Raw genomic sequence first — 21,885 nt, 5'->3', positions numbered from 1 at the left:
ACCTACCCTTGCCCTGCTTTGCAGTGCATGCTGGGTTGCTTTTCCGGTGCCAAGTCTTCCTCAGAAGAGCGCTATGTCTTTCATCCCCCCCCCCCCCCCCTGCCCCTTCCAAAAAAAACCTTTGTGTTTGACATAAAAGAATGGTTGCAAGGTTGTACCCATTGTTCCTAGAGCCCAGGCTTACTAACAGAGTCCTGAAGGAGCTCTAGTGTGCGTACAACACAAATGGTGTCTACTAAAAAGAGCGCCAAATATGCTGCAGAGGTTGTCTCTCTAGCCATGTAGCCTCCATGAGCAGGAATTGGGTAGGAATTGTAGCTTATAATTATGGCCCTTCATTTCTGCAGTTTATATTATTTGGAATTTAGTAGGTAAAAATATGGTGGAATTTTCAGAGTAAGAAATTCGATAAAAGTCAGGTTTTTCGTGAAAGTTCTACAATTCGGACGTTTCCAGGCTATTTTTCAAATGAAGAGAACCATGAGCATGCGTTTGTTTTGACACAGACATGAGACATGCTTCGAATGAACAAAGGAGCTGTGAAAGCTAGGCTACTACAAGAGAATTTCTCCAATTCAAACGTGGGTCCTTCTTTCTAACTGGTCTTCCCTGCTTTGATTTTCCTGAGCATTCATATAATTTCACGCCACTCCTGCATGGACATAATGGACAATCGCATAACTGTGGACACTTTTCTGAAGTTCATTTGATGGGAGCTAGTTTCCATGGAGTACCCCAGCTGAGCTGTTCGCAGTATCAGTACATTTTTGAAAGGCAGCGTTCAGGTAGGACGCAATTGCTGTGAAGACGTATTGACTGTAAACCATATCTTGATCTTGTGCAGAAAGCACGTACACTGGAGGGAAAGTATCTTTTTATGAAAATCCTCTATTTTATCTATTCTTGCTCCTTGGTGAGGAGGCACTTACAAGGCTCCTATGTTGTTTTTGGGTTTTTGAGACTCGGAACATTTTAAACAGTCCATAATGGCGCTGCAAAATAGATTTTTAAGCAGAGACAAGAAGTGCTTAGCACATGATAGCGTTAGTTACACATAAATAAACCCAACAACAACGATTTTCGAGTAAAAATTAGGTTGAACTTGATTTTACAGAACTTGGTTTTGTTTAGTAGGGTTTAACATCCCAAAGCGACTCAGGCTATGAGAGACGCTGTAGTGAAGGGCTCCGAAAATTTCGACCCCCGGGGTTCTATAACGTGCACTGACATCGCACAGAACACGGGCCTCTAGAATTTCGCCGCCATCGAAATTCGACTGCCGCGGCCGAGATCGAACCTGCGTCTTTCGGGTCAGCAGCCGAGCACCATAACCATTGAGCCACCACGGCAGATTTTTACAGAACTTGATTAGGATGCATAAATTGCGAAGACTTGGGTTTCACCCAAAATCAAAGGTCCTTACTCATAATGGGTCAGTGGTATAGGGAGCACTGCATAAAATGTAAAAACAAAGTACAAACGGCTCCAAATCTTGCTTTTATCTTTTTTTTCTTTTATTATTGTGCTGTGGAATAATGTTTTAACAGTTCATCACAAATGTTTTTAGAAGATCTTATTTGGGAAGCTGTGGTGTAACTTGGGAGTAGAAATGGTTGATAGATGTTGGTGTGCAAACTTGGCACAAAACTAGATTTACAATACTTTGGTTTTGGTTTTATGGGGTTTTAGGCCCCAAATTAACTCAGGCTATGAGAGACGCCGTAGAGGAGGGCTTTGGAAATTTACATCGCCCGGGGTTCTTTAACGCGCACTGACATCGTACAGTACACGGGCCTCTAGAATTTCACCTCCATCGAAATTCGACTGCTGGGGCTGAACCCGCGTCTTTCGGGTCAGCAGCCGAGCACCTTAACCACTGAGCCACTGCGGTGGCTCAGATTTACAATAGTGGTGCCTGGTTTAAAATGATGCAGGATGCTATGCAGCTCCTCACCACCACCGCCACCTGCCATGGTTGGTGTCTTAGTAGCTGTGGCATCTGGCTGCTGAACCGGAGTTTGTGCTGGCCAGGAAATTAAAAAAACACCTTTGTGCTGAGGTTTTGCTTTGGTGTGTCAGAGTGTAGTGTTGCTTTCTGATTCCTGCAAACATGCATTTTTATTATCAACCTATAATCCCCAACCCTGCCACAGCCCTCTCAAAGAGGCTAGCAGTATCTGAAAATAAATAATAAATAAGTTGTCAGAATCAATTTAGTACGCTTATTCATAGCCACAGGGCTGCTGTAAAACCCATGAGTTTCTAATCATAAATTCCTCCCCCCACCCTTGCAAAATGCCCTAGTTTAATCAACACTGCTTGGAAAAAACAGTGACAGTCAAACTTGGAAGTGGGAGTGTAAATATTCAGACATATTGTGCGTCAACTTAAATAATGCTAGATTTTATTGGGGCTACAAAGCAGGACTATACTGCATCTTAAAATAACTTTGAAATATGTATTGCAGTTAAAGGTGCACTGAAGAGGAATCCGAACTCGTCTTTTTGCCGTGGGAACTCAATCTACACGTTCCGAGCATTCTTAGAAACTTCGACTTATTGCCCTGTGTGGCTGGTTTCCCTAATTAAATTGAATTAGCGTCCGGTTCCCGCCTTTATTTTTTTAATTCTCCCCGTACGGTGGGCGGAGTCGACCAATGCGTGGAGTGCCTTTCAGCCAGCTCCGTGGAGGCATTGCACGTTGCACCAGAATCCAAAAACTTAATCGCCGACGACAGTTCAGAGGACTGCATGCTAGTCAGCCGGAATACATGCGATTGCACCGTTTAATCGCCATGGGAAACTACGAAACAGTGCTCTTGAACATGCATGTGCAGCCTTTGGCTAACTAGGGCAGCTGGAGCATCAGCTTATACCCATGTCACACGGGCACTTTCAAAGGCTATCGAGTCGAGGGTCATCGAGATTCTGAGTAGCTATTGAAACTTGGAGTTGTGCCGCTGCTAAGCGCAAACTTTATCGCCGTCAAGAGTTTCCGTCTTCTTACACCAAGGTGTTGTGGCACTACTGTCACCTCCAGTAATTTTGCAGGCATGCTAGCAATGGCTGGCAATCAGCTTACAGGTTTAACCTGAGAAGGTTAAAAATGAAATGTTTATTTGTTACAGTAATATCAATCACTCTGAAATGAACTTTGTTATCTTGGACAAGCTGTAGTAGCAGTCATGCACTTTTGAAGAAGCTGATGTAGGCTGTTTTTGTATCAGGGCAGCAATGGTATTATGTGCGCTGAAACATTTTGTAGCCCAGCCTGTCTTTTTTTCTGCAAATTAAGTCGTATAGTTTAAAATGTCACGTTTTTCAGAGATGATGCTGCACTTACTTTATCCCCCAGTGCATTGCTGTGTGCGCTTCAAGTTCAAGAGTGCACGCAGTCTCTGCTCGAAAGCCCTCGATATCTTGATAGAGCTCCACGGTGCTTTGTTGTGTTGACTTGATAGACTATTTACTCAATGGCCATCGGAGCCGGCCTGTAGCAGCGTTCGATTGGCCTTCGAAATGACCATGTGACAGGGGTACTTTATTCGGAGTGAGCTTTTTTTTTTTCTTGCCAGCGAGGAGTGCGAGTTTGGGGATCGCCTTACATTCAAAGTCTACTTATATGTCGCAAAATACAGTGCCTAGCAGGCACAAGAAAGAAATGATGATGTTATGAATGAGGCCCAATTAGTGTTTCGCCCGTTACACTGCATTTGAAGCAAGTGGATGGCCTTTCTCTGGTGCACAGTGTTGCTTGTTTGTTCCTTTATTTTGCCACTGCATTGACAAATGGCAGTTATCCACTGCGATGGTTCAGTAGCTTTGGTGTTCCAGTGCTGAGTCTGCTGTGTGATGCGAGTGCACATTAAAGAACCCCAGATAGTTGAAATTAATCCAGAGCCTTTCACTATGGCATCCCTCATAGCCCATGCGTCACTTCGGAACATTAAACCCCACATATTATACTGTACTGTACTCTACTATACCAGACAATTAGCAATTACTAGTGTTCACATTAGTTAAAATTATTCACACAAAACCCGAAAGATGCAGGCTCACTCGAGGGCCTGGCGGTCGAATTTCGATGGAGGTGAAGTGATAGAGGCTTGTGTACTGTGTGATGTCAGTGCACGTTAAAGAACCCCAGGCGGTCAAAATTTCTGCAGCCCTTCACTATGGCATCCCTCATAGCCCGAGCCGCTTTGGGACTTAATTAAACCCCATAAACCAAATAGAAATGTGACAAATTTTTTCCAACCTTCAGCAAATCCTGTTGGATGAAGCGAGTTGCATGCCTCCATTTCTGAATTTGTGTACCTGTACAAGCCCATTAGGTTCAGGCCAGCTGGTTTACTGAGTTAATGTCCAACATAATCGGGCCGTAGTTGAGTGTTGTGACATGCGTGCAATAAAAATATTGTCAGTGGTTTAGCTGTGGTTAAACCGGGTAAATTGCGTAAGCAATGGTGTGCGCGTTCTTGTGGCGATTCTTCGGCGCGTTGCCTTCGCCTGGTAGCATTGCGGCGTTCCTGAGCAGTCAGGTGTTCAGATTCATCGGTGACCGATGACGTGGAACCACTCTGCGAGGTAGAACGTTGTCGCCAAGCTGCGTCCTTAGCATGACGCTTTGCAAGATGTTCTTCACGCTGTTCTGGCGTCTCTTGTGCACGTTGTTGCTTTCTCGCTTCTTCCTGTCGTTGTCACTTCTCCTTAGAGGACTGCATATTAAAGCATTCACGCCAATATGCCTAACAGCGCGGGAGCATGGGTGCCGCCATATTTGGTCACGTGACCATTCCGTCAAGCTGCCAGGGAGTCCACAGAACGCCATCGCCCGTTCGGCTGTACGGCTTGCTCGTCGGTAGATTGGTTCTTGAAGAAAGGAAATGTATCTGTCTTGCATATCTCGGTGGACACCTGTACCTCACTGTAACGGGAAGGGAGGAAGATGGGAGTCAACGAAGACACTGTATTCACTAGACGCACCTTTGTTCATTCCAAACTATTGAGCTGGCATGGCGGAGTGGTTAGCGTTCTCGTCTCACTCCGGAGACCCTGGTTCGATTCCCCAACTCAACCAATTTCCAACTCGGTGTTATTTTTTATTTATGTGGTCTGACTAGAAATGAGACTAATTGCTTAACTGATATTATTCGAACGCCATCGATGCACTGCGCACCAATGCTGCTAACGCCGGCTTCGAAGCCCAGAAGTGGCGGACCTCCTAGTGGCGCCATCTGTCGTAGACAGAGCAAACTGCTTGGCGCCGCTGCCGCGCCAACGGCGCTGCCATCTGGCGGAGCGCGGCTGAAGCAACGCTGTTCAAGGTCAACCGTGGCCACCTCCGAGGCCCACGCGACGGCTCGAAACCTGGCGAGTATTGCTTACGCAATAAAAAGGAAGCACGAGTTGAAAACCTGCCATATGTACTTGCCTAAAGGCAAGTTTGTCCAAGGGCCGCACTTGCAGTTAGCAGAGTACCAACGATTAATAGGAAAATTCATGTTACTTAGGATCCCGCAATTATCTTTCGTGTAGCATGATGTGCGTGCAATACGTCTTTGGTGTAAGCCGCTATGTCCCGCTTCAGTGGATGTGGTCGGGGATTCTTTCTCTGCTGTCCATTAACATGTGGGCATAACCTTCGCACCGGAAGAAGAACACAAGGGCACAACACTAGCAAAAAAATCTGTCGCTGGCAACATGCAGTCGTAATTCCAAACGCTGCGTAAAAATGCGAACTGCTTTTGCTGCGGCCTGCCAGCAATGTTAGAAAAGCCGCTTGCCATAATGCGGAAGATGCATGTAATAGTTATTCAAGCTTGATAGTGTCACGTTGTAGTGACTTCAGTCCAGCGGTCAGGAAGTCAGCAACAAGACTTGTAAACGAAGCTCTTTATTTGGGCTGACTTGCGCCCTCAAAAGAACTAAACAGCACGGCAGCGGCGCAAGAAACAAATGTGCTCGTCAGTCATCTAACTACGAATGCCCGCCGCTCGCGGAATCGCTCAATTTAATAAAGCCGGCAAGGAAACTTCGAGGTCAAAGTCATCCACAGTAATCTGGAAAAACGTAGATGCAGCTCTTCATGGTTGTGATCAATCGAGATTAGTCCGGTCGCTTCTCGCGTCACGAACAAAAATGATAACATCCCTTTCTTGTGGCCTTGAGCGCGAACCAACGGACACTACAATGATACGTGGCATTACCCCCCTCCCAAAGAAGCGTCGTCTCGATGCTTCAAAAATGAAGATAAACATGGAGAATGCAAACTTCGAGTCCTTTAATGTTCATAATATGGTTTAAGGTGTACGACATGTACGATTTCTGGCCATGTGTGTCGTCGCTGAGATGCTGTAGTGCCGTCGGGGATGACTTCATAGTCGAGGTCACCGATGCGATGGAGAACCCTGTACGGACCAAAGTAGCGTCGCAGTAACTTTTCACTCAATCCATGGCGGCGAATTGCCGCCCATATCCAAACACAATCACACCCGGCTTGTAATGCGTGTCTCGTCGGTGCAGATTGTAGCGTCGGGCGTCGGTGTGCTGCTGGTCTTTAATGCGAAGCCGCGCAAGTCTTCGAGCTTCCTGGGCGCGATGAAGGTAGGCGGCGATGTCGAGGTTGTCTTCGTCTGAAACGTGCGGGAGCATTGCGTTGAGTGTTGTCGTGGGCTTCCTGCCGTATGCAAGCTGGAATGGGGTAAACCTGGTTGTCTCCTGGACGGCAGTGTTATAGGCGAAGATCACGTAGGGCAGAATGGCGTCCCATGTCTTGTGTTCGGTGTTGATGTACATGGAGAGCATGTCTGCGATGGTTTTGTTCAGATGCTCTGTGAGTCCGTTGGTTTGCGGATGATAGGCAGTTGTCCTCCGATGGCTTGTCTGACTGTAGTTTAAAATGGCTTTTGTCAGCTCCGCTGTAAACGCCGTTCCTCTATCTGTGATGAGCACTTCGGGGGCGCCGTGTCGCAGGAGTATTCATTCGACAAAAAATTTTGCGACTTCTGTTGCGGTACCATTAAGCGATGCTTTTGCTTCGGTGTAGCGGGTCATGTAGTCGGTGGCCACGATGATCCACTTGTCCCTGATGATGGAAGTCTGAAAGGAGCCGAGGAGGTCCATCCCTATTTGCTGAAAGGGCTTAGTTGGAGGTAGTATGCGGTTCAGGAGTCCGGTTGGTCTAATCGGAGGCGTTTTGTTGGTTTTATTGAGTACATAGGGTGACCAGATCATTGGGAGTCGCGGATTGAGTGGATTTGGCGCGTAGCCAATGAAACGACACACACTGTCAAGCTGCCAAAAAAAAAAAAGGTGAAACGGCGACGGCGCACCAACGAATACATGGCACCATCTCGTGACTGGCCATTACACTACTAACACTCCCCCTTAATGGACTGTCATTGCGCCCACACTTTTGATGCCCAAACATTCACAGTGCTTGAGGGTCATTCTTCCATTTAAGTAAGGCCTTAGTGAAGAGGTCAGCACTGTTCGACGACTCGATGTACTGGAGTTGTAACTTTCCCTCTTCGACCTTTTCTCTCAGGAAATAATACTTGAGGTCAATGTGTTTGCTCCTATCTGAAGTAACTTGGCTTTTCGCAAGCGCAATTGCACCCTGGTTGTCAGCCATTAAAATCTGTGGTTCGTGCATGAATTCGTGCGCATTAAGTTCCTTCATGAAATTTTGGAACCACATTGCTTCCTTTGTAGCGTGACACATTGCTACATATTCCGCTTCGACTGTTGAGAATGCAGTGCTTTGCTGCTTCTTGCCACTCCAGGAAATCACAGCACCAGCTAGCGTGAACACGTACCCGCTGAATGACTTCCTGTCAACCTTGTCACTAGCCCAGTCTGCGTCACAAAAGGCTTGTATGCACTTCCCAGTTCTCTGGTAGACTGGTGCATTATTCTTTGTGTGTTTCACATAGCGAAGAATATGCTTTATCCCATTCCAATGTTCTTCTGTGGGATGTTCCTTGAACTGGCTCATGTAAGTAGTCGCAAAAGCCAAGTCCGGCCTTGTGCCTCCGACGAGGTAAAGCAATGCACCAACTGCTTGTCTGTACTTGCGAGGTAGGTCCTCACATAATGGATTATTGTTGTCTCCTCTTTGGTACTTGCTTCCAGGAAAGGGGACGATGCTGCCTTTGCGTCTGACATGCCAAACGTCTCCAGTATGTCATTAGCGTAGGCCGTCTGGTCCAGTGTTAGTTTTACATCTCTTTCTTTCTTCAGTCGTATGGAAAGAATGTGGCTAGCCTCACCCAAGTCTTTTGCATCGAATACTTGACCCAAGCGGCTCTTGAAGTCTGCAATCTCTTTCTCATCTTCTGCGATCAGCAAGTCATCAACGTAGACTCCTACAATGAGGTTATTCTTCTTGTTGACATAAACACAGGGTTCTGCTTTTGACCTTGTCATCCCTTCTGACTTGAACATTTTGTCCAAAGCAAGGTTCCACTCCCTGCCAGACTGTCGTAGCCCGTAAAGGCTCTTCTTCAGAAGGCAGACTTCATCCTTCTTACAGTCATTCAAAGGCTGCGGTTGTTCCATGTAGATGGTCTCCTTCAGAATACCATTTAAGTATGCTGCTGTGATGTCTATCTGGTGGATCTTCCAATTTCTCTCAACTGCTATGGCCAGCAGTGTCCTGATGGACTTCAGCTTCACTACAGGAGAGTAGGTTTCCTTGTAATCGGTACCTTTCACTTGTGAGTATCCGCATGCAACCAACCGTGCTTTGTATCGCTCTAGGTCACCATTTTCGTTAAACTTCGTTGTACTTCTTGTGGAACACCTACTTGCATTTTACGACTTGTCTGTGTTTCGGTCATGGCACTAGCTCCCATGTATTGGAAGCTTCGAGGCTGTCCAGTTCACTCTGTATAGCTGCTTTCCATTCCTCCTTGTCTGGTGCAGATAAGGCTTCATGTAGAGTTTCTGGATCTCTTTGGCTGTTTTGCTTGGCTATGCAGCAGCCGTGACATTCATTTTGACGTGGTTTCTTGTTTGCTAGTCTTTCCGACCGTCTTAGTGCCTGTGTACCACAATCTGCCATGCTGGATAGTCGCTACGTAGCACCTTTGTCCTGTGTAGTTGCCTCGTCTTCATCAGCTGATGAGCCAACATCTTCAGGGTAGTTGTAATCAGTATCATTGCGATCTGAACTACCAACATCACGTGGCTCGCTCAACTTGTAACATGACAGTGCAATCAGTGTCGCTATGTGCTTCAGTCTTGCTACTTGCAACTTGGTTAAGTTTGCATGGGAAGGACTCCTCTTCAAAGGTAATGTCCCGACTTGCAAAGAAGCGATCTTCCTTCTGGTTCCACAGCTTGTACCCCTTCACTCCTTCTGGGTAGCCGACCAGAAGGTCCAACTTGCTCCCCTTGCACCGTCTGTTTCGCACACTCCATGCTCTGCACTCAAACACTCTTAGGTGGTCCAGTTTCACTTCTCCCCCTGTCCACAGAGCTTCTGGTGACTCTCCTCCGATCGCCTTTGATGGGCACTTGTTTCTGATGTGACTTGCAGTGACAACGACATCAGCCCAGAGCCTTTTGGTGACACCTGATTCGATGAGAAGGCACCTCGTCATGTCAAGCAACGTTTGGTTCATTCTCTCTGCGACTCCATTGTGCTCAGGTGTGCCAGGAATGGTCAGCTGGTGCCTTATGCCATGCTTGGCCAGATACTCGTTGAACTCTTTGCTTGTGTACTCTCCTCCATTGTCACTGTGCAAGGTCTTCACCTTCATGTTGTGCAGATTTTCTGCCTTGCGTCTGTACTGGTCAAACTTCTCAAGCACTTCGCTCTTGGCCTTCATGGGGTACACAACAGTATATCTGGAGTAGTCGTCTGTGAAGGTAACAAAGTAATTGGAGCCCCCTTTGGTCGTTGGGGTGATCTTTCCAACCACATCTGAATGCACCAGCTCCAGTGGAACCTTAGCCCGTGTTGCCTTGCCCTTTGGGAAACTGCTTTGCCTTAGCTTCCCCAGACAACATGTGTCACATTTGTCCTTCACAGGGTCTTCACTAGCTCCGCAGAGGCGTCGAACAGTGTCCTGGTGAAGGTGGCCTAGTCGTGTGTGCCACGAAGCTGTGTCTTTGGGCTTTGCCATCTTCGTCGACATAATTTCTTCTTTGACAGAGTACAGTCGTCCTTCTCGAGTTGCAGTGTGAATCAGCTCACCGGTGTTCTTTGTAACTTCGGCTTTGCCCCCGGCGAACTTCACGTACAAACCTTGCTCTTCAGTTCTTACGACTGGTAGTAGGTTGCCGTTCAACTCTGGCACATAAAGGACATCTTCTAGCGTGATGAATGACCCACCACACTCTTCAGATAGTTGAATCTGAACTCTTCCTTTCCCCATGACACTCATGGATTCTTTGTTTGCAGTTTCTTCTCCTGACTCTCATGGCTTGAAGTCAGTGACCTTTGCCTTGTGCAATGTCATGTGATCTGTAGCACCGCTATCAAGATGCCACACATGAGGCGCTGTTATCACATTTTTGGCACATAAAGCCATCTGTGTTGCAATCTTTGCCTGTGATGAGTTTCTCTTCTTCTGGTCATCCCCTTCATCTTGAAACTGGTCACAATCTTTGGCTATATGACCAATTTTGCCACAAGCAAAAAAAACATCGCACCTTCTTCTTTTGCATACTTGAGGTACATTGACGAACCTTCTCGTCCTTCTTGACAGTGAGTTGATGATGCACCTTCTCATTGTGTTGCTTGCTCTCAGTCCTTAATCGAGCTTTAGTGACCAGGGCCCTCGTCTGACTCTCTTCGTCGCTTAACCGATCTTCCATCATGACGCAGCTTTCTCTTTTCTTCGACCAGCAGCCTTGTCTGCTTTGGTCGAGAGGGTTTGTTCGTCTTGCTCCAAATTCAGAATGAGAGGTTCATATGTGTCAGGAAGCCCCATTAGCATCACTAATGCAACCTCTCTGTCTGTAAATGCATAGCCTGCACTTGACAACTTCCTATGCAGCACCATCAATCTTCCTAGATAATCTTGCATTGACTCGTCTCTCATTTTTACATTGAAAAAATCGCGCATCAACTGGAGTATATGCAAGAGTCCAAACTTTGAGTGCATTTCCTGCAGCATATTCCAGGCTTCTTTTGCAGTTTTGCAAGTCCCAATGTCATCCAGGTAGTTGTCCTCGACGATAAGGAACAGAAAGGTCAGGGCCTTGTTGTCAGTCTGCTTTTCTCACTCGTTCATTTCTCTATTCGAGAATCCGGGGTCGATCGCTTCCCAGCATCCCTTCTGTACGAGAGCAGCTCTTGCCCTTATGGACCATGTGTGATAGTTATCTGATGACAACTTCGGCAGTCTAAGCTCGTCTAATGCCGACATGTTCGCTGATCCTCGAATGCAAGAAGGACAACGCACTTCTTTTTCGTAGCTGTTTCTCAGTTAGCGTACGCGAAAACAGTTTGTCAGTCACTTCTTCCTGACAATTTTGCCGTACTCAGGCCGGACGAGTCGAAGAGTCTTGCGTACACATCCAACATGGAGCCTGCAGCAACGCCAATGTCGCGTGACGGTCAGTCTTTCTTACAAAAAAAACGCACTTCTCACTTTTCTTCACGGGCACACACCACTTGTCAGTCACTTCTTCCCGACAGTTTCACAATGCTCACGCCTGTCTAAACTTCCGAAGACATCGGCACGACGTAGTGAAGATGGTGTAGCTTGACGTTTTCTGCTTCAACCTGGTGGCACCTTTTCATCACTCAGTCAAGGCAATCCATTTCATTTCTTCCAAAAATGCGGTCGATGTGTCGTCCTGGGCCCATAACCTGTTGGGTTTGTTGAGTACGCAGGGTGACCAGATCTCTGGGAGTCGTGGATTGAGTGGATTTGGCACGAAGCCAACGAAACGGCACACAGTGTCAAGCTGCCATTTTTTATTAACAGAGCAAAAAAAAAAGGTGAAACTGCGACGGCGCACCAACGGATACATGGCGCCACCTCATGACTGGCCATTACACTACTAACACGTTTTGCGTCGCCGACACGTTTTCACGTAATGGGAAATGTCGGCAGCTAGCCGTGGCCAATAGTACTTCTCCTGGATGCGGTGCAATGTGCGAGCAATCCCGAGATGCCCTGCAGTTGGCTCATCATGACATGCCTGTATAATTTCTTGCCTGAGATTTTTGGGCACGACAAGAAGATGCGCTGTCCTGTTGGGCGCAAAGTTCTTCTTCAGGAGGACATTATTGTGAAAGACGAAGGACGACAGTTGGCGCTTGAACCCTCGTGGAGGCGATGTGGTCTTGCCTTTCAGATAATCAACTAGGCTTTGCAACTCAGGATCCGAGCGCTGCTGCTGCGCGAAACTGCTGGCGCTTACCAGTCCTAAGAAAGCGTCGCCGTCCTCCTCTTCCGGTGCTGCGTCGACGGGGGCTCGCGACAAGCAGTCTGCGTCGGAATGCTTGTGGCCAGATTTGTAGACTACAGTTATGTCATTCTTGAAGGCGCAGGCTCCAATGAGCAAGGTGGCTGGAGGGATCTTTCAAATTGGCTAGCCAGCACAGAGCATGGTGCTCGCTCACAACCTTGAATAGTCATCCGTACAGGTGGGGGCGAAATTTCGACACGGCCCAAATAATGGCGAGACATTCTTTCTCAGTGGTCGAATAGTTGGTCTCGGGTTTCGACAGTGAATGGCTAGCGTATGCAATAACTTTCTCCTGTCTACTATTTTTCTAAACGAGGACCGCTCCTAAGCCCACACTGCTTGCATCAGTATGAATTTCGGTTTCGGTGCTTTCATCAAAGTGCCCGAGCACAGGAAGGGACTGCAAGCGGCGCTTCAGCTCTTTGAAAGCTTCCACTTGCGGCGTTTCCCATTTAAAAGGCACGTCAGCCTTGGTAAGTTGGGTCAAAGGTTCAGCGATGCGCGATCCAAGGAATCTGCACATAGCTTTCTTGTCATTTGGCTGTGGAAACTGCGATCGCAGCCGTCTTCTGAGGGTCTGGATGAACTCCATCCTTGCTTACGAGGTGACCAAGGAACAGCAGCTCCTCGTAGGCGAAGTGGCACTTCTCTGGTTTCAGTGCTAGGCCTGAAGACTTGATTGTTTCCAGCACTATCCGAAGCCTTCTGAGATGGTCTTTAAAGCTTGAGGAGAAGACAGCAACGTCATCTAAGTAGACTAGACAAATTTGCCACTTCAAGCCTGCGAGCACCGCATCCATTACTCGCTGGAACGTCGCTGGGGCAGAGCAGAGGCCGAGTGGCATCACCTTGAACTCCGAAGAGTCCATCTGGTGTGATGAATGCAGTCTTCTCGTGATCTCTTTCATCGACTTCAATTTGCCAGTAGCCGCTCTTCAGGTCCATCGATGAGAAGTACTTAGTGTTGCACAGCCGATCCAATGTGTTGTCAATGCGAGGAGGGGGTAGACACCCTTCTTCATAGTGCTGTTCAGGCGGCGGTAATCGACGCAAAAGCATTTTCACTAGGACGACTGGTGCTGCCCAGCTCCTTGATGGCTGGATGACGTCGTCATGAAGCATTTCCTCAACTTGCTTGCGGATAGCTTGGCATTCTAGAGGTGATACGCGGTAGGGGCTCTGCCGCAGTGGTAGGGCGTGTTCGTCTGTGACAGTGCGGTGCTTGGCAAGCCGGGTTCATCGCACATTCGATGCTAATGAGAAGCAATCGGTGTACCTTTGAAGAAGACTGCGTATTTGGTCTTGTCTGCTCCATGGTAATGCTGGGTTGATATCAGACGTGGGTTGTTGGCCTCAGTCAGATGGTTCTACGGGTTGGTCGGGGAGGGCAAATGTATCTCTGATGTCTGCCAGCTCATCGAGAAAAGCAACCGTCGTACCTTTTTTTTAGATGCTGGTATTCTTTGGAAGCGCTGTGTGTGTCTTGTCTACTTTCTTGTCCGTGTGTAGCTTGCGCTGTTCTGCCTTGTGATGAACCAACTAGGCCGCGATGTGTTCTTCGGTGAAGTTGGTTAGCAGCACCTGGGGTTGGCCATTTCAGATCTGGGCGACTCCCCTTGCGACGCCTAGTCCTCGATCCAGGAGTAACTGGGTGTTCCTCTCGACGATGCCATAGGCATTTTCGATGACTCCAGTACCTATGCAGGCGACGATACTCGATCGGGGCGGCATGCTCATTGCTTCGTCGAGGAAGTTTAAGGCAATGTGATGAGTCGCGCTCATCGCAGCAGGTATGGCTTTGTCCGTGGAAAGCTTGATCGACTTAGATCGAAGGTCGATGATCGCCCGATGTTCATTCAGGAAGTCCATTCCCAAAATCACTTCTCGAGAGCATTGCTGTAGGACCAGGAAGGTTGTAGCATAGGTTCTCCCATTTACAGTAACTCTCGCGGTGCAGCGCCCTGACGGCGTTATAAGGTTACCACCTGCAGTGCAGATCAGCGGGCCATCCCAAGTTGTTGTTACTTTGGTCAAATGTTTAGGGGAATCCCCCAAGGTGGAGTAGATTTGTAATAAGGGAGTAATTACTCATTGGCATCCACCCAAGCGCAGCCATACGGCTACAAAGGAAAGCTATACAGCTTTCTCAGAAACTTCGTAGTTAAAGAAAAATTCGTCCTGGTCCGGGGTCCGAACCCGGAACCACCGCCACACCGGAGCAGTCGCTCTACCAATTGAGCTAACCGGGACGGCAAGCTTATGGTAGGGCGAGAGCGAATTGATCAGTAACTCGAAGTGGGAAGAGTGTTGGTCAAATGTTTAGGGGAATCCCCCAAGGTGGAGTAGATTTGTAATAAGGGAGTAATTACTCATTGGCATCCACCCAAGCGCAGCCATACGGCTACAAAGGAAAGCTATACAGCTTTCTCAGAAACTTCGTAGTTAAAGAAAAATTCGTCCTGGTCCGGGGTTCGAACCCGGAACCACCGCCACACCGGAGCAGTCGCTCTACCAATTGAGCTAACCGGGACGGCAAGCTTATGGTAGGGCGAGAGCGAATTGATCAGTAACTTGAAGTGGGAAGAGTGTTGGTCAAATGTTTAGGGGAATCCCCCAAGGTGGAGTAGATTTGTAATAAGGGAGTAATTACTCATTGGCATCCACCCAAGCGCAGCCATACGGCTACAAAGGAAAGCTATACAGCTTTCTCAGAAACTTCGTAGTTAAAGAAAAATTCATCCTGGTCCGGGGTTCGAACCCGGAACCACCGCCACACCGGAGCAGTCGCTCTACCAATTGAGCTAACCGGGACGGCAAGCTTATGGTAGGGCGAGAGCGAATTGATCAGTAACTCGAAGTGGGAAGAGTGTTGGTCATATGTTTAGGGGAATCCCCCAAGGTGGAGTAGATTTGTAATAAGGGAGTAATTACTCATTGGCATCCACCCAAGCGCAGCCATACGGCTACAAAGGAAAGCTATACAGCTTTCTCAGAAACTTCGTAGTTAAAGAAAAATTCGTCCTGGTCCGGGGTTCGAACCCGGAACCACCGCCACACCGGAGCAGTCGCTCTACCAATTGAGCTAACCGGGACGGCAAGCTTATGGTAGGGCGAGAGCGAATTGATCAGTAACTCGAAGTGGGAAGAGTGTTGGTCAAATGTTTAGGGGAATCCCCCAAGGTGGAGTAGATTTGTAATAAGGGAGTAATTACTCATTGGCATCCACCCAAGCGCAGCCATACGGCTACAAAGGAAAGCTATACAGCTTTCTCAGAAACTTCGTAGTTAAAGAAAAATTCGTCCTGGTCCGGGGTTCGAACCCGGAACCACCGCCACACCGTTACTTTCCTGAGTTCGACAGCGAATGGCGCGCTCATGACGGAGTTGCCAGCTCCCGTGTCGACCAAGGCAGTAACCGCATGACCGTTGACCGTAACTTCAAGGTCACTTGTTCGCGTTCTCGTATTGCACGTTGTCTTCGGTGTCCAATCTCGGCTTCGTCAAGTAGTGAGGTTGTGGTGGGCGTACTCTGACGTTACTTCTCTGGGCAGCGGTAAAAGCTTCAAGTCTGGCCGCGACGTTGTCGTCGTAGTTGAGGCATGGTCTTGCGTTTTCGTCGATGGAGGATCTTTGTTCTTGCACTTCGAAGCAACCTCATCTCCAGAGGCTGCTTTATTCAGTTTAACCTTCGGGGGCTGGGGGAGCGTCCACGCACGGCGTAACCTCGGCGTAACTCACCGCATTTCCTTGGCCATGTGCGACGCTCGTAGGACGGGCGGGTTGGGGCGAGAGGGCGGCGGTCCAGCGCAGCTGGCTGAGGGCGATAAGGGCTTGGGTCCCGTCGTCGAGGTGCAGGACAGCGCACTGCTGCGGCGTAATTCATGGCTGGGGGCTGCAGAGGCTGTGTGGTTGTCGGCGTCAAACCCAAGGCCTGTTGAACCTCGTCCCGGATGACGTCAGTGAGCGATGTAAGCTGCGGCTGCGTTTCTGTTGGCAGCAATCGTTGGAGGTCTTCTCGTACAACTCGACGTATCAATCACCTCCCGCAGGTTATCGTTGTTAGTGGTGTCAAGGCAGCTTGCTGAGAAAACGCGCTGCTGGCGGGCTCTGGCATCAAGAGTTTTTTCTATGGTGGATGCCTCTTCTACGAATTTAGCGATGGTTTTCGGTGGGTTCCGTACGAGGCCGGCAAAGAGTTGCTCTTTAACTCCTCGCATAAGCAGCTTTACCTTTTCTTCTTCCTTCATGCTCGTGTCGCACACCGGAAGAGACGCTTCATCTCCTCAGTGTACACTGCAGCGGTCTCGTTTGGGTGTTGTATGCGAGACTGTAGCAGCTGCTGGACTTTCTCTCGCCTTTCTCACGTTTGTGAAAGTCTTGAGAAGCTGCTCCTTGACGGTTTCCGAGTTCATAAGGCTAGCTTCCTCATTCTCAAACCAGATTCTGGCTGGTCCCTCCAAGGCGAAGAAGACGTACCTAAATTTCATGGCATCGTCCCAGTTGTTAAAAACAGCTACACGGTCAAACTGTTCCTGCCATTCTTCGGGGTCGGCCCCAGCCGAAGCATCGAAGGTTGGTGGCACCCGGGGCTGCTGCAGAATGACTGGAGTCGACGTCTGGGGCAAGCTCATGGTGGACACTGCTGTTTGCTTTCGCTTCCGGGTAGGCTCTGGCAGAGTCCCGAACTTAGGCGCGTCCCCTAGCAGACGTCGGCTTGCGCGGTGGACTGGAGTCGGGTCCTCTGATGAATGACTCAGAGGGCTGGCGTCACGATTTGCTGGGGGTGTCCGATACATGGAAGGCTATCCAGCACCTTCACCAGATGGTCACGTCGTAGTGACGGCAGTCCAGCGGTCAGGAAGTCGGCAACAAGACTTGCAAATGAAGCTCTTTATTTGGGCTGACTTGCGCCCGCAAAAGAACTAAACAGCACGGCGGCGACGTAAGCAACAAATGTGCTTGTCAGTCGTCGAACTACGAATGCTCACCACTCGCGGCATCACTCAATTTAAAGCCGGCAAGGAAACTTCGAGATAACAGGTCAAGATCATCCACAGTAATCTTGGAAAATGTAGATGCAGCTCTTCATGGCTGTGATCAATCGAGATTAGTCCGGTCGCTTCTCGCGTCACAAACAAAAATGATAACACCCCTTTCTTGTGGCCTTGAGCGCGAACCAACGGACACTACAATGATACGTGGCAATAGTCTCGTTTTCTCATGCAGCTATGGTGGAGATTGCTGGCACTACGGAATAGTGGCAACACTACTAGTTTTGGGCACATAAGGATTATGTTCACTACGTGCTGTATGACCACACTTCGGTGGCTGGGCATGCTGTGAATTTACCAGAGGATTTATGCTGGTCTAAAATACAGTTTGTGTGACTTTAAAGCTAAAAAGACATGTTTTCAGTGCTCCTAACCTGCTCCAAAATGCACTTTTTCTTGATCCCGGGATTGATCTGGGAGACAGTTTTGTCAGTTCCACCTCTGGATATGGACATGTAGACTACTTTTCATTCGTAAGGGAACCAACCATAATATAACTAGCAGTTGTTCTCACATTTACTTGTGCTCCATGAAAGAGCATGTTGAGCCAGTTCCCTTGGAAACTCTTGATGTGCGTGATCTAGGAGATAGAGTAACATATCTTAAAGGGGCTCTGAAAGGCACTGTCACTAATTTTCCGGTATGCCTAGGATGTTGAAGGACGCCACTTCACAAGTATCCTCCAGCAACAATTTTTGAAAATGTGTTTCGTAGAAACTGAGTTAGCTGTAGTCAAAATTTGAATTTCCGCATCTTTGCACCTTTCCCTCTCCTCTCGTCACTTTGCACACTGAACTGTCGGTGCTGCTCCGCTGGCCCCACCTACTCGGCCCCTCCGCGGGTGCTGATTGCAAGGGAATTCCCTGCGGGGGCGGAGTTTCATGACATGCCGGAGTGGTCGCATGACATCTGAAAGAGTTGGCACGGTGAACCAATGATAGCCCCCAGCTGCTGACGTCATGTTGTGACGTCACTTGCCAGGTTTTGCATGAAAGCCCGGCACCGCTGGTCGCTGCGAGGCGCGGCAGCAGCAATTTTTAAAAATGTATTGTAAATTATCAGCTCGCTTTTGAGGCCTTGTTTGTCGCATGAACGGTCAGTGGCTGTACTTTACATAATGCCAGCATTTTACAGCCAACCTGAATCACCCTTTTCAGGGACCCATTAAAGACTGTGTATGCTATTTTTTCATTGCGCCTATTGGTCAGCATGTGTACTGCCACGGCTGCTTGATGCAAAGCGTGAAGCGAGGTGCGGCCATCCATGTCGCACCGCCAACAATGGGCGAGCGCGTCTCGACAGAGTTTACAGTCGTGACCGCTGTTTTAGGTGAGGGTGCCACTGTTCAGGAACAAGTCGCCCGGCTTCCCGGGAGTGGACTTCTGAAGTGCGCCTTGCTTCGTCGTGTTCGAGCATGTTTGCCTCATGTTGCTTGTGTTTGCAGTGCCTTCTTGGGACTTTTTTGTGTGCGCGTGAGTGACCACATTTGCCTCGCTTCTGCAATGCTGGATTTGGAATTTTTTTCTGTGCGCGTGAGTAAGAGCGTTTGACTCATGTCTGCCGCACACGCTTTGGACTTTTTGTGCACGTGTGTGTGGCAGTCAGTGCCATGTATAGGGCGCGATGCCGCAACTGCTATGTGCCACTCTGCGCCACGAACGCAAGAAAGGACCCCGCCGTGAAGTATCGCGAGTTCCTCTGCGAGCTACAACGTCGAGAAGTGTAGCTAAAAAGTATATCTCGCTAAGGACTGTCAGGGAAAGGAAGCAAGTGGGAGCCAAGCGGCAGGTCTTTGGTATGTTCCTTGCATTTTACAGAGAATGATTGCAAAAAGAACACTCAGGTCAGACTTTTGCTTGCAACTGCACTCCCGACTGTGTTCGACAAATATCCTCAGTACATGCAAAAGGAGAATGTATACCCAAGAAAACGCCAGCGAAGGAACTATACTGATAGCACAGTGGTTGGAGTAGGCCATGAAAGTGGCAACTCAGGAGAAAGCTCCAATGTGAGTGAAAGTCTCGTGCACTCCCCGTGCGACGAGGTAGAAGCGCTCGATCCAGTGGCTGGCTTAGAACCATGCGGTTGTCCGGTTGATCAGGCCTGCCAAGCTACATTGGACTTTGTGCACGTCTTGCAAGAGGCGAAGAAAGTGGAGAACCGACTGAAAAGAAAGGCTGCTCGTCAAGGCAACCAGCTGCAAAAATTGCAAACTGACCTTGACGACACAAAAGAGCTCCTCCAAGTCTACACAGACAACAAAGAAATTCAGGCCTTTCTACAGGTGTTGAAAGAGGTGGAAAAGGGAGACAAAGCTGCAGTTCTTATTTGCAACCAAGTGGCTAGTTTCAATAAGAAAAAGCCTGCCTACAATGAAGGAATACTGCGGGAATGTGTTTTGTGGAAAGCCTGCTCAAACAAAGGGTATGAACACGTTCGAAGCAGAGGCCTTTTGAAGCTCCCATGTCGTGCTACGCTCCAAAATTACATAGGACATTCAACCGGCAAAGTTGGACTGACTTCACTGATAAGAGAGCGGCTGCATGTGGAGCAGGAAGCTTACTGTTCTCTCATTGTCGATGAGATGTCGATAGCTACGACCGGGAGGTGGACAAGATATTTGGTCTTGTTGACATGGGCCCCGAGGATCAACCAAGTACAGCCCCTTGTGCTTCGTTTTACGAGGACTATCGACAGCCTGTGTCATACTGGTTGGCTATTTCTTAACGCGGTGCCTCAGGAACGACAAGCTGTCTACAATGACAATGGAAGTCATGAAGGCAGGCGAAGATGTGGGTTTTCGTGTACTAAGAGTCGCCACCGACAACCACCAAGCAAATGTGGCTCTTTTCAAAGGCCTTTCAGAAGATGGCACGCTTGCGCATGCCGTGCTTCACCCTCTGCAGACAGGCCACCCACTGTTCTTGTCCTTTGACCCTAATCTTCGCACTAACTTTCTTGAACGAGAAATGACAGATGGCGATTCACTCATCCAAGCTGGTTTCTGCTTAAAGAAGCTCTTTGAAATTCGGTCACAGCTGCTGGTCAAGCGAGTCAGGTTCCTTACCCGTGCACACGTTGAACCCAACAACTTGGAAAAAATTAGTGTGCAGGGCCACTCAAATATTTTCTGCGCCAACAATAGCAACACTCCAGTTTCTTCAGGAGAACACAAACTGTCATCCTGATGCAGGCCAGTTCAAGGACAGCTCGGCCACAATCAGTTTTATGAGGATGGTTGTGAAGTGGTCTGCCCTCCATGATATCGGTGCAGTGAAGGTACGAGGGGTAAAGCATGAGGAACCGTTCTTGGCCCGTCACAGATGATGAATGACTCTCCTGGCTGGAACTAGATTTCATCTGTTACCTTGAGGATCTCCGGATAAATGGTGGTCACTTGAAGCGAATGACCAGAGACCTACGAAGCGACACTTCTTACAACAAGGTCAACAGTGGCACAGATTGGATATCTCCTTGATGACATAAAGTAGGTTACTTTTCTTTGGCTCTGCTTTTCGTTATTTACATCAATGTGTTATAGAAGTAAATTTATTAATTGCAGATTCCGCTATGTCTTGACACACGGCCTAAACAGCGACCCTGTGGAATCTCCGTTTAGCTGCCTTCGGCAGTTCAATAGCGGCAACGACAGGGTGGATGCCAGGACTGCAGTTTTTACAGCGGAGAAACTGCTAAAGGTACTGTTAAAAATTAAAAATGTTATTTAAAAAATATCTAAAATATATTTGACTCTTTTTTTTTTTTTTTTCAGGTTGGTATCTTTCGAGCCGCAAGAAGTGGCAATGTACCCACTTCTTTTGAAATGAAGGCACCTCTGAGGCTGGCAATTCCGGATGCCGAAACATCTGCCCTGAATTTGCTACCAGGGAATTGTCCAGTGAGTTCTGTTTCTTAATGCTGTGTTCCGAGGCAGACATTGAGGTAGCACCAGTTGCTTTTCTGGCTGGCTACGTTGCGAGAGCATGTAAGGAAAAGGTATGAACAGTTTTCTCTACGTGGACACAAACCGTGTAATTTGTCTAGTTTTAGTGGTCTTGGTAGAAAACCTGTGCATTATGCTTCGTGCAGCATAATTTTTTATATATACTGTTATGATAGTTTGAGCCGGAGCATTTTTTGTCACTGCCAAGTTGTTGCTTTATGGGATTTTGGCACTGGTTTTCAGGTGACATGCCAGTCATGCAAGACCCTGTTGCAGACACCAGAGCCGACCGGACCAGCTTACGGGCTAATCTAAAACATGGACAGTGGAGGCTTGATGTACCCTAAAATGGAAGCGATCAAGATCTGCCAACTCACGTGCATCTTTGTTAACCGAGTAATTATGTTACTGTGTAGAGGAACAACAGTTTTAGAACATAACAGCAAAACAATACTTCATA

At 48.2% G+C, this 21,885-nt stretch overlaps 1 protein-coding gene and 1 pseudogene across 3 annotated transcripts in view; both read left to right on the top strand.

The window, feature by feature from the left end:
* CycY (cyclin Y) overlaps window positions 1-21,885 on the top strand; it is a 43,396-nt gene that overhangs the window by 4,947 nt on the left and 16,564 nt on the right. The window lies entirely within an intron of this gene.
* On the top strand, window positions 4-21,662 carry LOC149350168 (uncharacterized; annotated as a pseudogene). The gene is made up of 3 exons (XR_016290256.1): window positions 4-20,969; window positions 21,045-21,180; window positions 21,255-21,662. The product of XR_016290256.1 is annotated as an uncharacterized LOC149350168 (transcript).

This window comes from Amblyomma mixtum, chromosome 3 (assembly GCF_055824585.1).
Source record: "Amblyomma mixtum isolate Tamu chromosome 3, ASM5582458v1, whole genome shotgun sequence".
NCBI classification, from domain to species: Eukaryota; Metazoa; Arthropoda; class Arachnida; order Ixodida; family Ixodidae; genus Amblyomma; species Amblyomma mixtum.
The sequence above is the reverse complement of the archived record's forward strand: the minus strand, read 5'-3'. Positions and strand labels throughout refer to the sequence as shown.